Source organism: Leopardus geoffroyi, chromosome C1 (assembly GCF_018350155.1).
Source record: "Leopardus geoffroyi isolate Oge1 chromosome C1, O.geoffroyi_Oge1_pat1.0, whole genome shotgun sequence".
Taxonomy (NCBI): domain Eukaryota; kingdom Metazoa; phylum Chordata; class Mammalia; order Carnivora; family Felidae; genus Leopardus; species Leopardus geoffroyi.
In genome coordinates this window covers 6,209,601-6,232,105 of record NC_059328.1, presented here as the reverse complement: position 1 = coordinate 6,232,105, position 22,505 = coordinate 6,209,601, and the positions used below count along the sequence as shown (strand labels likewise).

At 39.8% G+C, this 22,505-nt stretch overlaps 1 protein-coding gene across 3 annotated transcripts in view; it reads left to right on the top strand.

The window, feature by feature from the left end:
* The window catches only part of RERE (arginine-glutamic acid dipeptide repeats), a 424,545-nt gene that overhangs the window by 1,602 nt on the left and 400,438 nt on the right, over nt 1-22,505 (top strand). The window lies entirely within an intron of this gene.

The following is a 22,505-nucleotide window of genomic DNA, read 5'->3' as shown; positions in this document are numbered from 1 at the left end:
CATTTAAAGAGAGACCTTTTTGTCTGGTGTGCACTGGTTTCTTTAGTCTCAGTCTGTTGGGGGAGGGGAGACAGGATGGATCTATACAATAATAAAATCATCTTTGGGTAGCGATTTCCTTCCATGGATTTGCTTGCTGAGTTAATTCCCCCGTAAATCATAAACCAGTTTTGATTTTGATGGCCTGCATGGAGAGCTGGCTTCCAGCTCTCCCTGTTGTTGTTGAGGTCGAAGGGAAAAGAGGCAGAGGCACACACACACACACACACACACACACACACACAATACCAGGCTGAGGGCTCATTGTTCTTCCATACACACATTCATTCTCTCTCTCCCATATTTGGGACTAGGTTTGCACAGACAAACACAGCTCTTTTTGGGAGAGAGGAGAGAAGATGGGGGAAGGGTGGACGCTTTTCTTTTTCAGCTTTCTTTCACCCATCTCATGTCTGGCCTTTTTTTGCAACCTTGTAAGAGGCAGAAGAGTATATTAGAAACTAAAGGACACTCTCAAACATGTTCAGAGACTCCTCTTCTCCACCTGCCTTCTTTCCTTTGCAGTTCTAGTTTCTGCCGCTCTTTCTTTTTTGTGTATGTGAAGATAAAATTCCTCTTTCTACGTCGTGGCCTTATAGTCTGCTTTCCTGTTCCTCATTGCCCCTGACTTTGGTGAGGACAGTGATTTGTTCCGTTGACTCTTATTGTAGTGAATATGACCAGGGTCTTTTCTAGGTAGCAGTGGTGGATTGTTTCAGTTAAGATGACGAAAATTGTATTTGAGTGTCTGTGTGTTTTGACATATTAGTGGCCTGATGGTTGATAATCAGGTATGCCGGCTATGGAACTGTCATGTTTAGTTTTGTTTTGTAAATAGGGGTTATCAAAGAAGATCGGGTTTTTTCTTTGTGCGGAAGGGGGGGAGTGGTGTAGAGAGGCTTCCTTGAATACTGGACAAGGAATAGGATGACAGAGTCCACCTGGGTTAAAACCAGCTCTGGGCCAAGGATGGAGGTTGGTGTGAATACTGTGGGTTGCAGAATAGCACCTTCTACTGGTTAATTGCTTCCAAGGATCTTGATGAAGAGAACGGGGGAGGGGAGTAACGGCTGAGGCCTAATGATTTTCTTTTGAACGCAATTGTAGTGCCTTCCTGCAAATGCCACTTCCCTGAGCTGCTGATACAGATGCCCTTTGACTGGTACTGGTGCGTTGAGGCTTTATGTGTTATTGGCTGAGTTATGACAATTTGTTCTATTATCATCAGTATTTACACATAGTGACTTCTAAGGACCCTTTTGAATTGATACTCTGATGAGAAATATAGTTTGTCTTGGAATATTAAACAAAATTTAAAGAGATTTATTTGGGTTCTTGGTGTTGGAAACTGTACATACACTAGCAGTCTTTAAAAAGTTTTCAGTATCTGGGCTCCTGGGTGGCTCAGTCGGTTGGGCGTCCTGACTTCGGCTCAGGTCATGATCTCCCGTGGGTTCAAGTCCCGCGTTGGGCTCTGTGCTCACAGCTTGGAGCCTGGAGCCTGCTTTGGATTCTGTCTCTCTCTCTCTCTCTCTCTCTCTCTCTGCTCCTCCCCCGCTTGTGCTCTGTCTCTGTCTCTCTCAAAGATAAATAAAACATTAAAAAAAAAAGTTTTCAGCATTATTAGTAAAAAATCAAAAAGACCTGCTCTATAGAAAAGAAAAATCCTTGCACTGGACCCAGGGGTTTTCTTCTGGGATTAAATGCAGTTGTGGGGTGAGATGGGGGGCGGGGAGAGGAACTCACTAAAATCAGCAGTTTTGCAGATGTCATAGTGTTGTGTTGCAATAATGTTGTTTTCAATTGTCGTATAAACAAATAAAATTAAGTCTGATAGGACGACTTATTCTATGAAATAGATTAAAAAAAAACACACAGACAAGAGAAAATGTGAAATGAGCATGTGCACAGATTGACACAGAAGGCCAAATTCCTGCTTAAAGACTTCTAATCCAAGGTGTAGTTTCAGAGATAATTTGTTTGATAAATGCCTGGAAGGATTTTTATTATCACACATCCTACCCCATCTCAATTGTTTTAATGTAGTGAATTGCTCGAGAGAGAGGTTTGCAGAGGCAAGGGCGACAGCATAGAATAAACATTTTCTGTTCCAGACTGGCTGCTCTAAGGAATGTGATTTCTGATCCACTTTGCTTTCACAACTTAGAGTGTAACCCCTAAAGTCGTATATCTTTTACAGTGAAGTGTGAACAGTTCAAGTGTATTATTTATTCAGTAGGAATAGAGTCTGGTCATTTCAATCCATTATATTCTCTGCCAGTGTTTTGTTGCAAGGTGACTAGAGTAATTCACAACAAAAAGGTTCACAACAAAAAGGTTCACAACAAAAAGGTAGTCCAAATCAAGAAATAAATGTGCCAGAAATAAATTGTACAAGAAATAAATTGTACTTTTTCAATTTTGGCCTGGTGGTCAGTCAAAACATTTTTAAAAAGTGGCGCGGTAATTACTGTCAGGTCCTGCAACAATTATATGTACTATTGAACAGAAACATGCCCGGTGCCTTAAACACACACATACAAGAATATGACCTATGCCCTTCTAAAACCAGTGCCTGTTGAAGATTATTATGGATTTAATAAGCATTCATTACTTTGATTATTTAAGAAGTTTTTTTTTAATGTTTATTTATTTTTGAGAGGGACAGAGTGTGAGCAGGGGAGGGGCAGAGAGAGAGGGAGACACAGAATCCGAAGCAGGCTCCAGGCTCCGAGCTGTCAGCAGCACAGAGCCCGACGCGGGGCTGAAACCCACAAACTGTGAGATCGTGACCTGAGCCAAAGTCAGACACTTAACTGACTGAGCCACCCAGGCACCCCCACTCATTACTTTTAAAATTAGTTTTGAATCTTTAACATCTTGCTCAAATCTCAGTAATCAAACATTCAAGTAGTAAAATAAGTTGTGTATACTGAATTCTTCTGGGAATGCTGTGCTTTCCTACTAACTGCTTTTGGCAGCTTCTTTTGCAGTTGATTTAAAGGCTAAGATAGCAGAAAATTCAGATGTTTAGAGTCATTAGTGTAACATAGCTGTGAACTTCGTTACACACACATACACACCCTGAAACATTACACTGTTGTTTTACATATTCACTTTCTGATAACACTGTGCTCTAGCTGATCGTAGAGTTTTTCAACAACTAGGAATTCCTCTTGAATCATATTTAAGTGATTGTTAATTATTAGTAGTATCTTGGTGATTATTCCAAATTTGTAGCTTGCTTGTCCTGTTTAAGTGTGATTTTGGTGTGCCTGTTGGCTTGTGCTTGGTTTCTTGTCTGACTGTTCAGTGTTTTTTAAAATAGTGAGGAAAAATGAGCATTTATGTATTAGGAAATGGTTAATATTGCTTAAGCCATTTTAGTGAACATTTGACCACAAATAACTCAGACATACTCAAATACTAAATATATTTACTAGGGGGCGCCTGGGTGGCTCAGTCGGTCAAGCGTGTGACCTCGGCTCAGGTCATGATCTTGCAATACGTGAGTTCAAGCCCCGCGTCGGGCTCTGTGCTGACAGCTCAGAGCCTTGAACCTGCTTCGGATTCTGTGTCTCCCTCTCTCTGCCCCTTCCCTGCTCATGCTCTGTCTCTGTCTCTCAAAAATGGATAAATGTTAAAAAATATATATATATATTTACTAGAATGAGGTTTTGGTTGGAATTGTGATTTGCATAATTAACCTGTAATATATAAGTAATATATTACTCACAGTAAGTAATGTAAGATATGCCATGTGTCTGTATATTAGGTAACTAGGTCAGATAGGACTGCTAATGTAATAGGTTTTTTTGTAAAGCGACCCATTTGTGTTAGTGTAAAACTGTTTTCATTTGGTAAACTTTACCAGTGTGTCAACAACTGTAAGCAGTATAATTAATTGTGAAATATTTCCTTAAGTGGTTACGTTACAAAATGAAAAGACTTCTAATTCATAGACCACTTGGTATTTGAAGAATCCTCACAGCCTGTTTTGTCTTGGGCTTTGGCATCGGAAGTTGAAGTTACTGGCCATGCCCTAGTTAAAACTGGTAATACTTGTGATTTGTAAGGGTTTTGGTTAGGCTTATTTGGTTGTAAGGAACAAAAAATCTTCCAAGTCATTTCACGTATGGGAGAAAAGAGGAACAGAAATGGACACCTAGAGAGTCAGGCTTCACAGAAGAACAAGAAGCCCAGGTTCTGATGGGCCTCATAGATGCTGGAATACTGTTAGGGATAAGGATGCTGCCTAGCTTTAGCGACCAGATTGCCTTGTTGCCTCCTCAGCAGGAAGGGTTTGTTGAGCCATACCCTAGTGCCTGGGCTGTGTATGATTGTGCAGGCCATGTGTAGCATAAGGACACCACTCTAAAGGGGACAGTATTTACTTTGTGGGCCTGTACTAATCTGAAAGAGAGCTTTGAGCAAGCCTGGCCTTGCAGCATCTCGAGACAGAGTCTTGGAACAGCGGGGGAGAGCCCTTCATACAAAAACCTATTCTAGCACACTTGGACACACACATACTCAGCCAGGTGCTGTGAGTATGCACGTATACATTCATTCACACCTATACATGTTTACCAGGCTCCCAGAGGTCTGATTCCTGACCCTGTTGCTTCTGGGGGTGGGGAGCAGGGTAGGTAGACTGGTGGTAGCCCTTTGTTGCTTGTGGGGTGAATGTACTTTGGGGTAGTGTGAGCAGGTGAGAATGTGGGCATGTGTCTGCATGTATGAATTCAGACCAGCTGCCTGGGGAGGCTCTCGAAACCCTTTTCCTCCCTAGGTAGAATCTGGTTGCACTGGGGAGGTGTATCCACACTACAAAAGTTTTACTTGATTCCGATGAGATGCAAAGGCTCCCGCCACTGATTTAAAAGATGTTTGGTATATGAAAACATTCTTCAGGTGGATTTAAACTGGATGCGCCTTATTAAACCCAGTGTTGATGTTCCCTTGCTCATCAGTCCTCTTTCCCTCCCCTCTTTATGTTTCTGTGAGCCTGCTCTCTCTGGTTGGGCCACCACATAAAGTTGTTCAGGTTGGATAGTAATATACTAACTTAACTTTTTTAACTGAAGGAAGGTATTCTGCACAAGACACTAAACAGCCAGGGCTGGCCCACCGAATCCTCTGCTATTCACTCAGCCGTTTTATCTCTGGTTTCTTTGTGTCTTTATGCCTCTGCTTCTGCTTCCACTACTACAGACTTCTTCTAGATTTCATTAACGTTTCTCAAGAGAGGAGATCTGCTAAGACTGTTGGTTAAGGATTTGGAGCCAGACCGCTTCTTAAGCTACCTACCAGCCCCCCAGATGGCAGGCTGCTCACCTGTTCAAGCCAGCTCTCATTGAGGTACACAGTAGGAGCTGAGGGAATGGGAGGTATTCGGAGCCAAGGCCCGTGGAAGGGAATTTTTTCTACTGTTATATCCTCTCATATTTTTCTCATCTTTATTTTCCCTGACATCTCGTATGGCTGTTGTTGCTTTTGATAGCTTATCCAACAGTTTATGTTGCTTTAAGAAACTACATAGTCATAAATGGTAGTCATTTGAAATCTCTTTTTTAGGTGAGATCATTTTATTACATATGTCTTGTTACATTTTTCCTGTGAATCTACCTACCTACCTGGTCTCTCTTCCTGCCTACCCAAGTCCTTGTTTCCCAAACTATATTCATGGCATACTAATATGCTGCAAATATTTTAAGTGTTCTGAGGTCAAGTAAATTTATAATGCACATTATTGATACCTTAAAGGCTCAGAAATATCCTATAGTTTACAGAGGTTTTTTTTTTTTTTTCTTTTAACTTGCTTGTTTGTTTAGTTTGTTGGTTTTCTTTGCTTCCCCAAAGAATACTTATGGGCTTCTTATGGAAACTAATATTCTAAAGAACGATTTGAGAAACACATGTAAAATTAATCCTTTCTTAATCAGGTGGCTTGCACTTTTCTCCCTAATAATGAAGAAGTAATTTCTGGGTGATACTGTTATATAACTTTGCTGCTCTGTACTGTTTCTGTTCAAGCAAGCTTTGCATTCCAGTACTTCCAAGGGTACAAAATGACTGCTTTTTCCACCTTATACATAACGTCATTCTGGAGGTTTTTTTTTTTTTTTTTTAATGTAATCTCTCCACCCAGCGTGGGGATTGAACTCATGACCCTCCAGATCAAGAGTCACATGCTCTGCTGACAGAGCCAGCCAGGTGCCCATTCTGGAGTTAAGATTGTTGTATCTATAATTTCTTATTCCAGCTTTAAGTCAGATCAGTCAAATTAATATTTTCTTTTTCACCCCACTCCACTAGTTCTGCTCTCATTTAGGGTTTAATCACTTCTTTTTTGGGCACCTGTAGTATGTAAGCACTGGCAAGAATCTTCCAGCAAATATTAAAAAAATATCCCAAGTACTTGACTGTGTAGTTTTTTGAGGTAAGCCTTATAGGCATGTAAAGATGAATAGAACAGCCTTCTAGAAATTACTGTCCATACTGGCTATATACACATAACTGTAGAAGATAAACATAAGTGTTTTAGAGACACAAAACGCCATGGGGTTGAATTAATTATGTACCGCTGCATAAAAAATTACCTCAAGACTTGGTGACAACACGGTAAATATGATCTTATAGTTTCTGTGGTCATTTGTTTGGGAGGGGCTTAGCTGGGTGGTTCTGGCTTCAGGTCTCTCTTGAGGTTGCAGTCAAGGTGTCAGCCGGGGCTGTGGTCGTCTGAAGGCTTGACTGGGGCTGGAAGGTCTGCTTCCAGATGGCTCACTCAGTTGGCTGTGGGCAGAAGGCCTCATTTGCTTGCCACATGGACCTCTCTGTGTGGTTACCTGAGTGACCTCATGACATTGCATTTGGCTTCCCCCAGAAGGAGCGATCAGAGAGAGAGAGAGAGAGAGGAAGCAAAGAGGAATCTTTAATGCCTTTTCTGACCTACTCTCAGAAGTCATACATCACCTCCATCATATTCTGTTAGTTAAAATCAAGTCACTAAGTCCAGCCCATGTGCAAAGGGAAGGGAGTTTAGCTCCACCTCTTGAAGGGAGGAGTATCAAAGAGTTTGTAGATTTATTTAGAAACCACTGCAGGGGTTCAAAGGAGAGAAATCTAGAAGATTTAAAAAATGTTTTCCCCTTTGATTATCTTCAAGCAATGCTTTACTTTAACTAGAGAATAGTTGCTGGTTCTTAGAGGAGAGTGGTGTGACCATAACCTCATGTTATTCATCTTCTACTCTTGTTAAGGTATCACTTATTCCTTACCCTTTTCCTGTTGTTCTTACATCAGATTTAATCTCTTTCAAATTTTTTTTTAGTATCTATTTTTGAGAGAAAGAGCACAAATTTGGGAGGGGCAGAGAGAGAATGAAACACAGAATCCCGAAGCAGGCTCCAGGTTCTGAGCTGTCAGCACAGAGTCTAATGTGGGGCTCGAACTCACAGGCTGCGAGATCACGACCTAAGCCGAAGTCGGACAGTTAACCAACTGAGCCACCCTTGCGCCCCAGATTTAATCTAAATTAAAACTGTGGTTAGGACACCTGCCTTAGAATTTTTTTGGTTTGGCCACTCTGATTTCCTACCAGTTAGGTACCTTTTCTTCAGTTCTATACTTCCTCCTCATTTTATCACTTCATTCGGGGGGGGGCCTCCGTTGAGGCATTTTATTTGCCTGTATGTGTTACATCCCGAGAAAAAGAATCCAAGATTTTCGCTCCTGTGTGTTTTTGTCTTGTTTCTGCAAGGCCCGTGTTGCCAGCTGAGGTTGTCAGTTCATTGAAACCAAACTCATGGGACAGGAGCAGGTTATTCTGCCATTTTTTCTAGATCTTTGAGTTGCACATCAAAGCTGGGGCTGATCGTCCACATGTGTTTAACCTGCCTGTGAGGTTCACAGTAGTTTTCCCGGATCTGTGAACATCAGTGATTTCAAATTCACCAGTGTAACCATGCTTCATCATTATAGTTAGAAACTGGATGATGGGGGCACCTGGGTGCTCAGTCAGTTAAGCGTCTGACTCTTGATTTCAGCTCAGGTCATGATCTCAGGGTTGTGAGATCAAGCCCTGTGTCGGGCTCTGTGCTGAGCGTGGGGCCTACTTAAGATTCTCTCTCTCCTTCTGTCTCTGCCCCTCTCCTGCTTGTGCACACTCTCTCTCTTAAAAAAAAAAAAAAAGGCGTAAACAAACCAGTGACTTTGGAGCATGGCCTAATAACATGGCATTTGCCACTCTTTTTGGCATTGGTGACGCTCTTGAGAGCATGAGCCAGGACATTCATGTGCACCATTATGGCAGTATTGAAAGATGGTGGAAAGAAACTCCTATCTTGTGTTAATATTTATTACTTGCATTTGTATCTTAGTATTAATTATGTCTTTTCCATTAGATTGAAAACCCCTTGAAGTCAGGAAGTTTTCCTGTAACTACACCAGTGCGTATGCTCACATGTGGAATTAAATGTATTCTAAAAGACACAGTTAATTGTATCTAAGATGTTATCAGTAGTAAGATGCCATTATTTCATGTATGGCTAAGAATGAAAAAAATGCTAACAATTTAACTGTTACGGTTAACAGTTTAACTGTAGGACCTGCCTCGGTTCCAGTGCTGTACAAATGGAAAACATCATGCATCTTGAAATCATTGAACGATGGTCATATATTTAGGCCATCATTCTTTTCACAGCTTTATATCCTGGAAAACATTCTTTAAGATAGATCTTAAAGCAGATTATTTTTTCTCATAGGAACAGTGTGATAGGTGGTGTTCTTGTGTAAACATTTAGCATGAAAAACTTAGATATGACCAAGAGTACAATAAAAACAGATGCTACCGTAAACCTATAGTCATTATAGTTGAATTACGATCCAGTTCCCATAGAGTAGGTATAACTGTTATATATTTTGATTTGTAATATGCTGTATTTTTTGTATATATAACATACAAAAATATTTAGCACCCTACTGCATCATTAGTTTGGCCTAAAATGTCAACTTATTTTTTTTTTAAGATTTTATTTTTTTATGTAATCTCCACCTGCAATGTGGGGCTCAAACTCATGACCTCAAGATCGAGAGTCTCATGTTCTACTGGTTGAACAAGCCAGATGCCCCTAAAGTGTCAACTTTTATATATTTAACATTTAAACATTGCTGTTTCTCATGATTCTGTTCAATTTCTCCCTCAGCACTGTTTTCCAGAGTGACCTCGTTCTACCTAGTATGTCCAGTCTGCAAGCTTATAAATCTAGCCCTAATCTCTTTCCTGAGATCCACATCTGTGTTGCCCTCGGTCTCCTTGAATGTCTTTTGGTCTCCCATCCAAGTACTAACCAGGCCCGACCCTGCTTAGCTTCCGAGATCAGACGAGATTGGGCACGTTCAGGGTGGTATGGCCGTAGACTTGGATGTCTTTTGGGTACTGAGCCTCAAAATTTACCAGTCTGTATTTGATCACTCTTAACCATTATACTATTTATTTTTATTTGAGAGGGAGAGAGAGAGAGACTGTGAAAGCAGGGGAGAGGGGCGGTGGGGGGTAGGGGAGAGATTCTTAAGCAGGCTCCATGCTCAGCGTGGAACCTGATGTGGGGCTAGGTCACAAGACCCTGGGATCATGACCTGAGCTGAAATCAAGAGTTGGATGCTCAACTGACAGAACCACCTAGGCACCCCTCATCATATTGTTTAACAAAATAGTTAAGAGAACGCTAGACTCAATCCCCAGTCTGCTGCTTAATAACACTATGGCTTTAGGCAAGTTACTTACCTCTCTGGGTCTCGGTTTCCACATCTGTAAGATGAGAGATAATAGTACTCATCTCACAAGTTTGTTATGAGGACCAAAGTAATTAATACATATAAGTTGCTTAAAATGTCCCTGGAAAATAGTAAGTACTCAATAAATATTAGCCTTTAAAAATTATTATTACTGTTATCATTGTCATTTAGAAATCTAACTTCCACTGTGTTTGCTTTCTTAGTTATCTGCAATACCCAACAACCAGGAGATACATAGGAGCAGTGGGTCAACTCTAGAGGGTTCAAATGACTTCTGAGTTGCCAACCAAACTTTTATTATTTCTTGGATATAGGAAATGCTGCAGAATGGTACATGATTAAATACCAAGAGAATGACACCATAGAGTAATGGTGAGGTTTGGGCTATTAATGAATGATCAGAATATGATAGCTCAGTTGGTTCTCTTCCTTGTGATGTTCCTGAAGGAGATTTACATGAGTAGAGCAATGGCAAGTGGGAAATTTAAAGTATTATTATTAATTGGGTTTTTGGCCAAAATACCCACGTGGAGCTGTCTGATATCCTGGGTTGTAGCCTGTTGCTTAAGCTTGAGGCCAAGGCATGGGATCTCCCTTTGTCCTAAATCCCACTATCTTACTACTGCTACAGAAAACCCAAACATCAGCCTTTTGAGCGTGTGTGAGAGAAATGAGCATAGAGCAAGATAGTGTGGATCGTCATATATGTGTGTCAGTCATATATGTGTGTCACGTTTAATTGGCATTTAATCTTCAAATCAGTAAACGAGTCCAATCAGTGTTTTGGACTCTGACCCAATCAGATTAGTAGTCCATTCTCTCAGGGAGGTTCAAGAAGGTAGGGGATGGAGAGAGCGAGCGAGCGAGCGAGGAATCTTGTTGGTCCAGCTTCAGCTCTGTAGTGAGCTTGGTTTAATGGCCTGTGAGGAATAACTAAATATGGTTGGCCATCTGTCTAGCAGCCCTACATTATGACTTATTTTTTTTTTAGGACATTCTCTGGAAGCTAGGGGGAACTGCAAAGTGTTGTTTAAATTTAAGGATAAGGTTACTCTTTGACAGGAAATTAAGGAGAAATATTATGTGAAAATAAGATTTGCCATTTGGAAAAGTGGTCTACCATTAATGATAGCTCCTATAGCATTTTGGTAATAAGCTGATTTTAATTTTGGTAACAGGAGTATAATCTTTGAGGAATATAATTATATATGATTATGTTAGTAGAGCAGAGCTGAAGCCTAATCATATTATACTCAGTCTGAGACAAGAACATGATAGCAGAAGGGGGATAATTAACTTGGAGGCTGGAAGAGAGGTATCCGGAGTGTTGCCCTCAGATTCTGCAACCTCAGGTACATTGCTGTCTTGTCAACTGTAGGAGGGCACAGCCCACATCTGCTTTGGTCTCCTCCACATCCTTTGCATCCAGCATGTGAAGAATGTAGCAGACATTCACTCGTCAAGTGAATGATTGGATAATATAATTATATAGTTTATCGAGGTCGATGATGCAGGAGATTTGTCTTAATTTCCTGACCCCAAGGAATATTCTGGAAGCTGTTTTTTTTTTTTTTTTTTTTTTTTTCAAGTAGGCTCCACACCCAGTGTGGGGCTTAAACTCATGACCCTGGGATCAAGGGTAGCACGCTCTACTGACTGAACCAGCAAGGTGCCCCAGGAAGCTGATTTTTAGACAGATTCTTTCTTTTTTTGTTTATTTATTTATTTGTTTTGAGAGAGAGAGAGAGAGAGAGAGAGAGAGGATATCAAGCAGGCTCTGCACTGTTAGCAGAAAGCCTAACGTGGGGCTCGAGCTCATGAACTGTGAGATTATGACATGGGCTGAAATCAAGTGTCCTACACTTAACCAACTGAGCTACCCAGGTGCCCCTTGGAAACATTCTTTTTTTTTTTTTTTTTTTTTTAATTATTTTTGAGAGAGAGAGAGAGAGAGAGAAAATGCATGTGAGCTCTTGTGAGCAGGGAGGGGCAGAGAGAAAGGGAGACAGAGTATTCAAAACAGGCTCCATGCTTTCAGTGCAGAGCCTGATGTGGGGCTCAAACTCACGAACTGTGAGATCATGACCTGAGCCGAAGTTGGACGCTTAACTGACTGAGCCACCCAGGCGCTCTACACTCTTCAGTATTTTTTATAAGAAAACCATCTGCCGGGGGTCTTGGCTGGCTCAGTTGGTAGAGCCTTGACTCTTGATCTTGGGGTCGTGAGTTTAAGCCCCACGTTGGGTGTAGAGGTTACATAAAAATAAAATGTTTAAAAAAAGGATACCGTCTACTACAGTGAGTTCATTATTCAGTATAGAATTGTCACTAAACTTTTTTTGATCTAATGATGGCTTCAGATTTTTATTGCTAAGTAAATTTTCTAACAAGACAAATTGGATTCTTTCTGATTTGAACATTGTGATTTTTGTAGCATAATCTGCCTTTTCTTTAATGTGATTCATTATTGTAGGAATATTGACTGATATTTCCCAAGTTTTTATACACTAAATGTGATTAAAGACCTCTTGGAAACATTTAATTCCTACCGTTTATAAATTAGAAAAATGTGCATACATCTTGTTGCTATTATATTGAGAAATGCTATTATGAACACTTTATTAATATTCCTTAAGATATTTAGCTTTACAAAACATCTGCATTCTTTTTAAATATTTTATTTGTAATGGCTTAGCACCTTTTTCATAGCATAGTGAGAATTTTAAAGTCTTTACAGAACCCTTCAGCAGTTTTTACACTATGGAAAAACTTGAATAACTTGGTTGGTAGGTATGCTTGAAAGAGTGTGCTTTTCCTGATAGTGAATACCGGCTTTTCCTCCCACAGCTCAGGGTGACTTTATTTTTGCAAGTTAGAGGACACAGTTTATTTTTCCATCTGTTGATTGTCATGGTTTATTTGCCCCAGCATGCAAGTACACTGTATGTAATTGTGTAATCATCATAAATGAATTTACTTTGAAATGTTATTACAAATTATTTTTGTCACCTTAGACCCAAAGTTAAGAATGTTGTTATAAAGTTGTTGTGTCTAAGGACTTCTTGAAACCCTGTGTAAGAAATTGATCCTAACGGGTGCCTGGCTGGTTCAAGTTGGTGGAGCGTGCCATTCTTGATCTCGGGGTTATAGGTTTGAGCCCCGCATTGGGTGTAGAGTTTACTTAAAAGAAGATCTTAAAAAAAAAAAAGTTGATCATAGTGATTGCCTTTTAAGGAGGCATTCTAGGGCACTGGGGAGGGGGATAGAGAGGGATCTCTTACTGTTTGTTGTATATAACTATTACCTAATTTAAAAAATTGGAAAAACCTGTGCTTTTTATTTTTAGACTCTTGCCATTTTCTTATATGCATTAGTGAAATACCAGTTTAATTTATGTATGAAATGCGGCATACATAATGACCTAGACACATAGGTGCCCTTGATGAATTTTCTCACTAATAGGAATAAGGCATGTACGCTGTTGAGTACTTGATAGAGGAAAGTGCCTCAAGAGGTGATGGTACTATGGTTTAAGAAGGAGAATTAGCTCTGGCAGGGGGCATTAGGGAAGATTTGGTGTAGGAGGAGGTGTTTAACCTGTGTTTTGAAGGATTGGCAGGATTTGGACATGTGATAAGTAGCTAAGAGGATTTCAGGCAGGAAATTGCATGGAGCAAAGGCACCGAGGCTGGAAAGATGGGAAATGGGGAGTACTTTTGCTGCTTCTATGATGAGGATTATGAAATTGTGTTTCGATTTCCTTTTTTTAAAAAAAAATTCTTTTAAAATGTCCTGTAGCAGATGCAGGCATATGTAGTTCTTTCAACTCAGGTGATTTATATTTGAAGCTGTTATTGGTAGCTGCTCAGACCAAGATGTAAGAGGATTTTGGAGAGGAGTCCTTCGGGCTGATTTCTTGGAGGAAGAACAGACTGGTTTGGCTGGAACCATGAAGCACCTGAAAGACAGGTTAGGGTCGTAGCATGGAGAGATTTAACCAGGGGAAGGCTTCATTTGAGAGCCTGATTCATTCAAGTTAAATACAAATTGTAATTGTATAATTAATTTACACTCATTGTAATCACATTTATATAGTTCAAAAAGAGTAATGCGTACTCCCTCAGTATTCTTCTAGACAGTTTTTATGCACACGTAAGCACATGTTACACACTATACATACTGTCGTAAATTTTGCTTCTTTATTTAGTATTTCAAGCACATACTTTTCAAGTCAATACCTGTAATTATACCTCAGGTCTTTTTTTTTTTTTTTTTTTTTTTAAACTGCATAGTGGGATATTGTGTGGATGTACACTTTAATTTCCCATTGATGGACACTTACATTGGTCCTGATTTTTTTTTTTTAATCCTTGTTCCTGTACAGTTGTATAGGTATATATGTAGTGTAAATTCTCGGAAGTGAATAAATGGGTATGTACATATTTAATTTTGAGAGCTGTTGATAAATTGCCCTCCCGGATATGCCGGTGTGCACAAGGAGTATTTTATGGTTTGGTTTCCTTATTTTCTCACCAGCCCTGGATATTATGAAAGTTCTTAATCTGTGATAATCTGATAAGTGAAAAATGTACAGTATCTTATTTTAATTTGCATTTCTTTGATGATCTTTTTGTATATCAAATTTTAAAGTACACATTTTAAAAAAAGTTTATATTTATTTAAGTATTCTCTTCACCCAACGTTGGGCTCAAACTCATGACCCTGAGATCAAGAGCCCCATGCTTTTCCAACTTGAGCCAGCCAGGTGCCCCTAAAATACACATTTTTGGTCTCTCAGTGATAGAGCCAGGTGGTTTATGTTATATGGAGAACTTCTTTCTAAGTAACATTTACTTGTTTTAAAAATAACAGCTTTATTGAGATATAACTCGCATTCCATAAAGTCTACCCTGTTAGAGTGTACACTTCGTAGTTGTAGTCATTTATCTTAAAATTGGGTGTCAACCATTTCTTTATTATTTGTAGTAAGTAAAACTGAACATGAGGTCTTTTCTTTCTTTCCAAGTTCATGAGTATTTTAGGCCCAAAATATGAAACGGGAAACGCAACTTTTCTGGTTATTTTTCCAGTCTGTAGGCCTCTCTTTTGGGGAAGTGCAGTCGTGCTAGTTGGGTTCTGAAATGGAATTACTCATGACAACTGTTTTGGAATCTCAGGGCTGTGGTACTGGATGAGGAGCAATTTCTTTTAAATAACTTGTAGCTGAAACTGATTTCTAACTGCTAGAGGTGACTTTTTCTGGAAATTTTTAAAAATGTGAAATCTGATATGAAAAAGCTTCTGAGGTAAGAAGATTTTAAAACTCTGGTAATTGTTTAAAATTTGTAAGTCTTTTTTTTTTTTTTTTTTTTTTTTAGATGGGTGATTCAACTCCTTGGTAGTTACTCTGGTCATTTTTTATTTCAGATTTTTTTAAACATATATTAATGTGTGTGCACGCGCATATGTGTTTTTGATACAGTGATTACATTGCTTCACTTTTAAGAACGCCATGATCTGGCCTGTATGTGTTCCTGGTTATAATTAACACAGATATTTTAGTGTGGAGAAAAGCATATTGGTCATTTGTTAGGCTGATTTTTTTTGAGGAAAGCTTTTCTGTCTCCTAGCATGGCTCTCATCTAATAGGGTCCCAGGCAGCTCCTGTCCAAGGACACCTATAGCACAGTAGCCCTTGTTACTGGCTGAGTCTGGGACCCTCATCCGAGTGGTCGTTCGACTTGGGAAAAGGTGTTGATGCAGGCTTATGGCAGATGGTTTTCTATTGGTTTTGATAAAATTGAATGGATCATTCTTTTCTTTTGACTTTATAAAGTAATACTATAAACACTTAGTTTCCTATTCTTTTTAGTAAAAATATCCTTAAAAATATGATTCTCTGCATTTTAACCCCCTCATTTTTTATTATTTCTCCATCTTTTTATGCTTCTTCTATTTGGAAAGTTATTTTTGGTTAGTTTGGTTTTAGTCTTTTAAATTAAAATGTCTTCTCTTTTCCCCCTTTGGCATCTCTTTTCTTGTTACTAATTTTTTCATGTTTTAGGATTTTTTTCCCTACTGTAAAGTCCCTTGGCCTTTGGGTTGCAGCTTTGATTAAAGTGGATTTTTTCTTGGGCTTTTAATTAGATTTTCTTTTTCTTTAGCTCTTCATATGGAGATTGAGGCTGATGCTGACTGACACGTGGGTCAGTGGCATGATTACTTAGGATGAGACTAATGTGAACATTGAGTGGCTTGAACACAGTGTTCAGCATAGCTTGTGGGTGTTTCCATTTCTGCTGGAGGGCTATTTCCTGACTTAGAAGCACTGTCCTTAAAAAAAAAAAAAAAAAGCACTGTCCTAAAATAAAAATAAATAAAGTTCTTGGTTACTATGTTCATTGAAATCAAGGTGAGACATGAGAACTGGGTGACCTGTGGAAAACGACATCTATAAGTCCAGAAACAATGTTTTTGCTCAGAGACGGGATGTTGATTTGATAGGAGAGAGTAAGGGTCTTTTATTCAACGTTTATTTATTTTTGGGACAGAGAGAGACAGAGCATGAACGGGGGAGGGGCAGAGAGAGAGGGAGACACAGAATCGGAAACAGGCTCCAGGCTCCCAGCCATCAGCCCAGAGCCCGATGCGGGGCTTGAACTCATGGACCGCGAGATCGTGACCTGGCTGAAGTCGGACGCTTAACCGACTGCGCCACCCAGGCGCCCCAGTAAGGGTCTTTTAAACACATTGTGTATGTGCTGTGTCATTCATGATTTTTCTTGCTTCACCAAAAATATCCTGAACCGTGATAGCCTATGAGCATTATAAATAAGCTTGATGTATGTCTTCTAGTTAGCGGGAGAAGACCTGGGCCCCGATTCCACCTGTGCCGTGGACTCCGTGTATGATGAATTGCCCTGCCTCCCTAGCTCTTGGATGGCGACGATGGTTACATACACTGAGATGAAAAAATAGATATGGAAATACTTTGAGAATGTAAATGTACTCTATAAATCTAAAGTACGTTAGTTTCCTTTTTCTTTCCCAGGAACTCAGGGCTCTTGGAGCCCACAATCTTTCCTTAATCTAGCAGTATTTATTTTCTGTAATGTTGCCAAGAGAAGTCTCCTGTCATCTTGATGTTTTTCTTGTGCCAGCACTACATGCAGATGTATTTGTTCCAAATATTTTTATGTAGGTACTACTAACTGTGCGGTAAGTGTTCAGCTGTAGTAAAGAACTACTGTTTTTAGGTGTTTTATCCTAAAATACTTTTATTTGCATTTTATGACAAGAGACATCAAAAAGACATTTTATGAGTGTGATAATACATTGCCTTTTCTTTTTTTAACAAACTCAGCAATTTTTTAAATCCCAGAAATCTGTAAATATGCTTTTCTGTGGTGAATACAATGCGGATGGCATCAATAGGTTGTTTGAGTTCGGAATGGGAGCAGGTATTCGGTTTTCCTGCCACCTTAATCACAGGCCTGTGAACTTTTAATATAAAGATTCAGAAAGAGCTAGAGTTAGGTTGTAGCCCTTGAAATGTCTTAAACCATTTTCTCTCTCAAGTTGCTTATTCCAGTCCAGTTCAGGAAAGAAGCTCTGAAGCTTTTTTGCTTGGGAGTCAGAGGTTAATTTGTAATTAAAACGGTTAATATTGGTTGTAATATCGGTCCCTCTTTGGGGAGGGGGGTGGACGGAGACTGTCCTAAATCAGGGGAGAGTTGTCTGGTTAAGTCTCTTCTCTAGGTGCTCATATAATTCGTTTTCTCATTTGGTTTGTATGTTTGGGGTAATTTCGCCTTTTAAGAAAGCGGCCATATTTTTGTCACTCCCTGAGAAGAGTATGAGTGCTGTCAAATTTCTTGCATCCCCAAAGTCCATTTTGCTTGCACGTAGTCATACGGTTTCTAGGATGCCATTTGCAAGCCATGCTGATGCGGGGCTGGCTTTGAAATCCAAGGCATCTTTTGAGTATCAAAGGACTGTAGGAGATGGGTAATGTTAAGGTTGCAAAATTCTTGCAGAGTACCACATGCTGTTGATATGCTTACTGTCGTGATTTATGATCCTCGGAAATTTAGCCTTTGATACAGCTGTCATCAAGGTGGGCCTCAGCTCTGTCTGTGCATTGCTCCGAAGTGATTCACTTTACGCTCCCGGTATAAAAATAGACCCCTGCTTCCCTGATGTATCACCCTCCCCCCAAGAGCTTCTGTAAACCTTCTTAAAATTGAGAGAAAATACGTGTAAGACACCACTAAAAAGAATCTCACCTCTGGGGTAAGTGTTAGAGATTTGAATGTTGCTAAAGCACCAAGGAGGAAGAGGTTTGACCTATCTTGAGCTGATCTGTGACACTTGCTTAGAAACCTCCAATGACACTGAGTTGGCACAGCTGCATTTCTGAGGTTTGGTTTTTAACTTTAGGTTCAGTGACAGTCATCTCTTCATTTACAAGGTGATTGTCTAGGAGTAACTGGGCCCCCATGGTACCATGTCACAATCACTGTAGGACCCATTTACAGAGATGACCTATGGAGGGTTTTAGCCTCCTGCTCATCGTATTACCTTAAAAAGGAACCGTGGCCATTTGATGTAATTTTGGCCACAAGACCTGTTGTTTGAATTACATGGAATTAGAAGTCAGTATTTGAAGTTCTGTTTCATTGGATGTTATAAGAGGGTCCATAAGAATAATGGATGACTATGAAGTTTTAGCCTAGTGCGTAGTTAAAAGTATATTTCAGAGATGAGGTAAACCTGTCATGCTTGTGACTACCTTGTTTCTGCTGTGAATTATTGAGCTGATGTTTGTTTTTACTGTGTTATTAAAAAATTTTTTAATGTTTATTTTTGAGAGAGAGAGAGCAGGGTAGGGAGGGGCAGAGAAAGAGGGGGACAGAGGATCCAAAGTGGGCTCCACACTGACAGCAGCAAACCTGATGTGGGGCTCCAACCCATGAACTATGATGAGATCATGACCTGAGCTCAGCCAACTGAGCCACCTAGGTGCCCCAAACTGACGTTTGTTTCTAGATGCATGGAAAAAGCTATATGCTTGGTACTCTTTCAATTATATAAACTTAATTGGTTATAAAAATGTTACTTGGACTTCATTAAGTGAAGAAGGCTCTCTTCTAATCTATCTTTTTTCTGTGAAGCTTCACCTGTTCTGTTGATGATAAATTCTGAAAGAGGATTGTTCTAAGTTTATAGTGATGATGTACTTTATATTTGTCCTTAAATGATTTCTGACAGAGCTTTTTTCCTTTGTATTTTCTGTTTTGCTTGAGTTTTAGAGAATTGTAGTTTGAAACTGAAGTCTTTTTCTTCTCAAATACAGTATGCTTCCTTTTCTTCTCTTACAGTTTTTGTGTGTGTCTAGGAGCGATGTGTGTAATTTGGAAAAAAAAAAAAAAGATCTTGAAAGAGTCATACTTTCCATGTACCTATACTAATCATGAAAAGGAAAACTCAGTCATTTTTCTAAAATGATAGACATGGTGATTAATAAGAGAGACATAATGATATTTATAAAAATGGTCTGTAAATTCAGGCTTAGCTTCTGTGCAAAGGCTGCTCTCCTCCAGTCTCCTTTTCTCTGGGTGGTCGGCTCTTAGGAAGGGAGGCTGTGAGTGGTACACTGGGCCATTCATTTGCCAGTACTGTTTCTAGTGTCTCTTACAGGGCACAGTATTAGGCACTGGGAGCACAAAGATAAATAAGGTGTGTCCCTGCAGTGACAGAGTTCATGAGGAAATGATGTGAATAAAATACAGTCTTAGAAGAACTTTAGTAAAAGTAGAAACTTTATGCTCCCCCATAGCCCAGTGTGAGGTGTGCATGTGCTGTGGACATTTACATGGTACTTAGGGACAACTTACCTGTTAACAAATGGATTCTTCAGCCCCTCTTTAGGCATCTACATTTATTGTGGATGTGTGGCCTGATGTAACCAGGGTGAGGTTTTCTTGTCACTGAAGTTTTCTAGGGAAGTAGAGGGTAAATCTCTTCTGGGAAAAGGTTGAGCACCCTAACCTTTGTCTTTCACTGAACCCGAAATACCTTTCTATATGTTTTGTTTACTTTTTAAAAAAAATTTTTTTTTTCAACGTTTATTTATTTTTGGGACAGAGAGAGACAGAGCATGAACGGGGGAGGGGCAGAGAGAGAGGGAGACACAGAATCGGAAACAGGCTCCAGGCTCTGAGCCATCAGCCCAGAGCCTGACGCGGGGCTCGAACTCACGGACCGCGAGATCGTGACCTGGCTGAAGTCGGACGCTTAACCGACTGCGCCACCCAGGCGCCCCAATGTTTTGTTTACTTTTAAGAACATGCTCTCAGAGCTTATTTAAAATAATTTTGTTCATTTTTCCCAAACCCCTGTTTTGGAAAAAAAGAACTGTTTTTTTTTTTCCTTTTTAATGTTTATTTTTTGAGAGAGAGCACAAGCAGGGGAAGGGGAGAGAGACAGACAGACAGACAGACAGAGGGTCTGAAGCGGGCTCTGTGCTGAGAGCAGAGAGCTGATGGGTGCTTGAGCTCACAAACGGGGAGATCATGACCTGAGCTGAAGTTAGGCGCTTAACCAACTGAGCCACCCAGGTGCCCCAAAAAAGAACTCTTTTCTAATAAAGAATAAAGATTACTATACCAGAAGGAGTTAGTATTGCCCTTGACCTTCTCCTCTGCCTTGGAAACCTGCAGATTTTTTTTTTTTTTTTTTTTTTGTGGACACATGATATAAGTAAATTAGATGCTGATCTGATTTGCATGTTTTCTTTGTTGGGTGGCAGGGGGCACAATATTTAATTTTTTAATTCATTCTCTCTGGCCAACCATTCTTCCTTCCTAAGTAAGAAGTAATGCCTGGCCTTTTTTTCCCCCTGGAAAATGGCCTACTTAGTTTTCAGAAAAATTGTGGTATCTCTGTATGGAGGATTTGAAGCATTGTTTAAAAATAAATTTACGGGGCACCTGGGTGGCTCAGTCAGTTAAGCATCTTTCGACTCTTGATTTTGTCTCAGGTCATGATCTTGCAGTTACATGAGTTCAAGCCCCATGTCAGGCTCTGCGCTGACAGTGTGGAACCTGCTTGGGATTCTGTCTTTCTCTCTGCCCCTCTCCTACTTTGTGTTCTGTCTCTTTCAAATAAACTTAAAAAAAAATAAATTTGTTAGTATTAAATAATACAAGAACCACCTCAGGACATTGAAAATTAAAATCTAAGCTTTTAGTTATACCTATTACCTCCATATTTCTTATACTGGCACTAAATCTATTTATTCACCAAATAGATTTATTTATTATTTATTTGTATTATTATTTACTATTTGCTAGCTAATGTACAAAGTGCTTGGGAGACTTGTAATATAGTGGTACTTGCCTTCGTTAGGAATTAGTCAATCAGTCATTCAATCTTTTTTCTTCTGTTTAGGTGTTTTGTTGTTGTTGTTGTTACTGTTCCTTTAACTGTCTTGCATTGTCAGTATTTATGCTCTTTTTCCTGTCCCAGTGGAGCATGTAAATTAAGTCCCAATCATGGTGCTTAAACCTATAGCTCCAGAGAGAAGCAGCTGGCACTGAATTCTGCTTGGCTTAACTTTCCACCCAGGAACTGTCAGTGAGTCAACAGGTACAGGATACGTGTTTTCCAAGTTTAATACTGATATAAGTGGGATGTAAAAGAAATAAAAGTTATTACCTTTGCCCTCACAACTTAGGAGGCAAGCCTTGAAGAGTATATTTAGAGATCTAGAACAGAAGTGGAATATAGCCAACTACATATTGTATAGCATAAACATAAATATATGAATATATAGTCACATTTAGGTTAACTAGAGATTATTGTGGGTTAAAGTAATTGACTAAGTGCTTATCCAGAAGCTAAGAGCCTGGCCTTAAAGAGTGGGTGCTGTTTGAATAGGTACTGGGAGAGCAGGTTCTGATGGTCTCAGCAGGGGGTCAGGTCAGCCTGAGGCAAGAAGGAGTGTGCTGTGTACTGAGTCCGGCAAGGGAAATCTTGCTGGAGTGAGGAATCTGTGGGCAGGAGTGGGGTGAGATATGTTAGGTGAGCCAAATGTTGGAGGCTTGGAATGCTAAGCGCAGAGTGCGTGCTGGCACCTGAGAAGAACGGGATGCTTGGGTTGGGGGTGGAGGTAGGAACGTGGCAAGGCAGCCAGAGACTGTGAAGTCTGAGTACTTCTGGGTTAGGACGTGCACTGGCCAGGCTTGGGAAGGATGTGTCTGTGCACTTGTGTGCTGTGTTCACATTGTTTCCCATCCCTACTTGTATTTGGTCAGATGGCCAGACAGACTGAAGGGAAACCCAAGTAGCCACAGGACAAAATAGACTTTGGCAAGTCTAAGTGGTTGGTTGAAGTATCACTGTTGGCTTTTACTTAGCATCATAATTCATAAAAAATAGAAAATTTACCAAAACTCCTATCACCAAATATAGATGTTATTTTATGGGTGTTATAGACTTAATTTACATGCTCCATTGGGACAGGTTTTTAAACAGATCATAAATCATAGTTTCATCTCTTTTCTTGCCTCCTACCCCAAACATCCACTGTTTCATACATATTCTTCCATCCCCAGCCCTCTCGCCCCCCTTTTTGGCTGTCTCTTGTTTATTCTTCAGGTCTTAGTTTA